At 41.0% G+C, this 5,000-nt stretch overlaps 1 protein-coding gene across 11 annotated transcripts in view; it reads right to left on the bottom strand.

Moving 5' to 3' along the window:
- EHBP1 (EH domain binding protein 1) overlaps positions 1-5,000 on the bottom strand; it is a 230,053-nt gene that overhangs the window by 31,692 nt on the left and 193,361 nt on the right. The window lies entirely within an intron of this gene.

Below are 5,000 nucleotides of genomic sequence, written 5' to 3'. Positions count from 1 at the left end.
TTAAAACAATAGATTAAACCACCTGCATTATTTCCTGTGCAATTAAACTCTACAATTAGTATACAGTAGGAAAAATACCAAAATGGTGATAGTATCGCTTATCTGGTTCTCTAGTGAATCAAATTTACAGCCACCCCCGCCGCACACTGTAGGTTAACTCTTTGCACCGTGGGTACGTACAAGTCTGAAATATGAAATTAGTTGCTTTTGAAGGACACTGAGCTCCCTCTGGTGAAGGCATAACAAGTTTATTAAGTAAGCACCACCTCTGGAAGTATAATCCCCTCTGGCTTCTTCCACGGAGTTTATTGGTTCAGTTTTCCTAACCATGAGCATCATTAGGGCAATGCAGTAATTAAGAGTTGTTAGAAAGTGAATTCTCAAACTGCAGATTAGAAAATTAAACTATTTCCTGATTACATATTAATGGAGCACAACAATAGCAGTTGCCATAAGCTTGGAAGGCAACCAAGGGATAAATCTGTGTACTTAATTACCATAAACAATGGCTGCATAGAAATGAAGTTTTATGCACATTCCCTTCTGTAATATGTCTGATATCAGTACACACTTGACAATTCTTGTTCAATTATCTCTATTATTTAATGCGCTGTGAACGGCTCTGTGTAAATAAAATTAACCACCCCAATTACTTTGAATTCATCTAGGGACAACGTAATAAAAAATGTGAAGAATTCTGTATGCCTATTAATCTAAAACATTACAGAAGCTTTCACCAGATTTTCTTGTCTGTATTTATTTTGTCTACATTTATTTTAGTGCACTGCTAATTCAATTACATTTACCATCAGTGGTCAATCAGCAGCAGCAGAGGTTTTTTTTCATTTCATTAATCCTTATACAGTACCACAAACATGCTCATCCATCGGTAAGGTACAGGATCTCATATGGAAAATACAAATATGCTTCTGCTTGAATTTGGGAGCTTGCAGTTAATCAGAAAAACAATTAAAAACACTTCATACCCTGTGGTCAGATAACACAATATCTGATAGCGGCATTTTTTTTTCCAAATAGTTGTTTTTGCAATTAGTGAAGAAATAGTGACCAAAAAAGAGCTAAATTTAGATTAGAGATTTGTAAACTGGGCTTCTTTGTTTTTTATTTTAATTGTGTTGTGTGATAATTCTGCATTTTAATTGGCACTTGGATATCAAGATGATAGACACCTTAAAATACAATGAGAGGAGAATTTGCAATGGAGAAAGATGCTGTCAGAAGTAGAGACAAAACTGTTTTATCCCTAACAGGTTAGGCACAACATGGGTAAGTGCAATCCTGAAGAAAGCAGGATAATCCTACCCCTGCCATCATTTAATGTCAAGCCATTATAATAGAGGAAGAAGGGAAATCAATGATATTAGATTATATGATTTTTATACTCAACCAGACAACTCGTTCCTCTTACTCCAACCTCTGTGCCGTGTTTTCTCTAAACACTCGCACCCATTGAATTTTTTGTGACAGTGTATTTCATACAGTCTGTGTTGCAAACCCCCTTCTGTATAGGGAACTTGCACATATATCCAGAGAGGGACAGCAAACGCGCCGTCAGCTTATTCTGTGGAGTTCAAGGCACTGAAGCACTGATTCCCCTCACAGTTCTGCAATGTACCAGTAAACTACATTTCACTGGAACAAGGTGAGATTACATTTTCATTTTAAGTGCAAAGACCAAGGACTGAGGTTACGCCACCAGCAACATAAATTACAGGATATTAATAAAAGTGTGACTATTCAGATTCAAATGGAAATCAGCAAGCCGGGAATTTTAATAACTTTTATTTCTTCACACATCTTAGAAAAGTGTTTCTAGTCAAATCATGAGCAGCTGGCTCTGGAAATGCAAAGCTTCAGCCAGTTCCAAACTCTTTGCCTGGCTGACGAACTTTGAAAAATATCAGCTCCCCATTGGCCAAGGGCCAGAAACTTGGCTTCTCCAGCCAAAAAGGCTGTCTCGCGGGGCTGGAAAATGGCAATGCACGTGCAGATGAGGACCTGGGTTCTCTTTCTACAGCCCCATTTCCAGGAGGTGCCCTTTCCCTAATGCAGGGCAGAAGACACAAGGGCAGCAGTGGAAGGGATCCCTCCACAACGCAGGTTGTGTCCTAGAGAGCATCACATGAGGTCTCCTCTCCCCCTGGTCCATGGCAGAAAGGGAGTGGGACACGGAGAACCTCCAAGATCCACTCCTCGCAGTTACCCACAGCTACCGTCGCCCTAGTAAAGCTACAGTGGCATTTTCAAACTTTTATTTGCAATCTCAAGGGCCAGAAACTTTCACTAAAAAGTAAGCAGAGTGTCTAATGAAGTCAAACAGTGCCATAAGCTGGAGTCTAACCAAGAACATACATTGTCTATACTTACAGCAGCTTCCCTTTCGGTAAAAGCTATGAATTCCTCCACATTTACCAAACCCTACACGGTCCAGGGGTTAGTCACTGTATCTTTCTGGTCTTACCATTAGCCCGTAGTAAGGAAATTCCCACCTGTTTTAATGCCTTGATACATGGGAGCAGGAGACAAAATCTCTTCCAGGGAAATGAATGTAGCCAGAACAGATATTCAAGCTGCAGCCTGAAACAGTCCCTCCTGGCTGAGCAACAAAAAGGACTCTCAAACGCAAAGGACGAAGCACTGCCAGGTGGCAAAGAGTCTCCCCACTGGAAAAAAACCACCCCCAATTTTGTGCTGGAGGAGGATGAGAAGGAAGAGAGCGAGCTTTCTTCCTCCTAAAAGTCTAATAAAGAACAGGGCCAAGCACACGGAGAAGGAAAGGATGGTCCAGCCCCCAACAGGCACAATGGGGATGAGCAGACCATGCTCTGCCTTCTTCTTGAATTTAATTTCAAGGCAATGACTGAGTCATGATTTGAGTCTCCCAGTCATTTCATTTATCTTGTATGGTTTTGGCACACCTGGAAGCAAAGCTGGAAATCCCAACACAAAATGTGCTCCTACGCTGATGGGGACAATCATCCTGCAAACATTTGTTAGGACGATTCAGTGTAAGCCTTTCCCCATACAGTTCTACAAACACAGCACCCTGCTTCAGCTCTCGAGGAATAGGGTCAGCAGAAACTCCTACATGCCTGCGGCTCTCCAGTATTACAACCCCAAGTAGTACAAAATTAAGAAAGAGATATGCTTAAAAGAGAATGCCAATTATGAAACCAATTCATTTGTGGTTCTTGTCCTTCACGTTGTGTTTTCAGGATCTTTCGTCTACACTTGCCCATACGACTTCCTGGTTCCTAAAGCCTGCATTTTCAGAAAAACCAAATATCAAAAGACTTCTCAGCACACCTCTGAGAGCTGGCAGCATTTCACATTTCTCATCTTTCTGGTATGTACCAACACCTAGGGGAGTATTTGCAAAACCCCGAGATCATCATCAACAGCCCTTCAGGGCTTTTCTAGCTATCGGGCTGTGGTTCCTTTCTTCCTTCAAACTTGGCTTTACAGACCACTTGGTGGTCTGTGGCAAGCCGGCAGGTCATATGGTGTTGACTCATCTTTTTTGTCTCCAGATTTCTCTCTCAGAGAGTAAGACACTTGGGCGAAGCAGCCCAGGCCCTTACAGAAGAAGCTGGGACTAAGACAGAGGCACAAGCTGCTTATTAGTCTGTATCAGGAATTACTTCCTCTAGAGAGGTAGGGAAGAAAAACAAGTGCCAAGGCGCTCTCCGACAAAGAGCTGAGATACAGCAAACCCTCTGAAGCAACTGCAGCAGGTACCAGAGAGGGAGCGAGAAGGAGCAGGTGGGAGAAGAGCCTACAGGAAAGGGAGGCAGATGAGGAGCCAGTGGAAGGGGACTGCACGTGGAGCACAGAAACACACCAGTGTTTTAAAGCCATAGCAAAAAGAGATGGTCAGATTTTTCCCCACTACCATATCACATTAAGGACTGTTAAAAAAAACCCAAAACAACAACAAAAAACCCCTCCTAATACTACTTTTCCATGTAAGCAATTGCAGTTGCTGCCACAGGGATGTTGTCTGACGACAAATAGGATATTGATTGGCAGGGGACGTGGTACAGGAGATAGGCTCTCTGTTAAGATGTGAACTGTAGTCAGAGAAGTTTGAGTATCCCAGCTTTCAAGGCTATGAAGTTAACTATAGGTAAGAAACTCCACTTTTCACATGTTTTCTCCTACATCACGGTTTGAAGCTGAGAACATAAATAGGGTCTTTATCAAGGACTTGTCAAATCATTTGTTTTAAGTTAAATCCTGAATGCTCAGGAAATAATCAAGAACATAAAAGTAACTTTTCTATTCTGGCTGCACCACTTGTCCCCTTATCCCAGGAAAAAGAAGTGGTGGGTATTCATTAGTATTCCTGTTACAACCCTTACAGCTGCGCTGCATAAGCCACACTAGCTGTGTGCTAGACTCCCCATTTTATGCAGGATACTTAAAAAGAAACACCATCTCATCGTGTGTACGACATGAAGAAGACAGCAACTTTTGTCCTACTTCAAAATACAAGATACTAAAAAACCTAAGAAATGTAAGAAACCTCTTTTAAAATAGAGTAAATGACATAAATCAAGTAATAACGTGGTTATTAGAGTTTTAGAAATCCCCAAGTGCTATGCTGATGACTCTGTATGTATCTAGAGGCAGTATTCAGAGTTCATATAAGACACGTGAAACATTGTACTGGCTCTTTCGTTCCGAACATACGTTGCACAAATATAACAAAGTACACAAGAACAAGCAGGATAATATATGCACGTTTTCTCTAGCTAAATAACTAAAGGTCACGTAATGCATTTGAAAAAGTACTTCAACAGACCGAAGTAAGTAAAAGTCCTAGTAAACAAGCATTCATCGAGGACAGAAATAGTTTCTCAGTTACATGGTTTTGTAAAACTATTTTAAAAAGTCAAACCACCTGAGCACATGAGAAAGTAAATACATTTAAAAAAACACCCTAATATTTGGACGCATGTAGCAATCTCACTTCAAAG

This window comes from Chroicocephalus ridibundus, chromosome 3 (assembly GCF_963924245.1).
Source record: "Chroicocephalus ridibundus chromosome 3, bChrRid1.1, whole genome shotgun sequence".
Classification (NCBI taxonomy): domain Eukaryota; kingdom Metazoa; phylum Chordata; class Aves; order Charadriiformes; family Laridae; genus Chroicocephalus; species Chroicocephalus ridibundus.
This window is presented reverse-complemented; position numbering and strand designations above follow the sequence as displayed.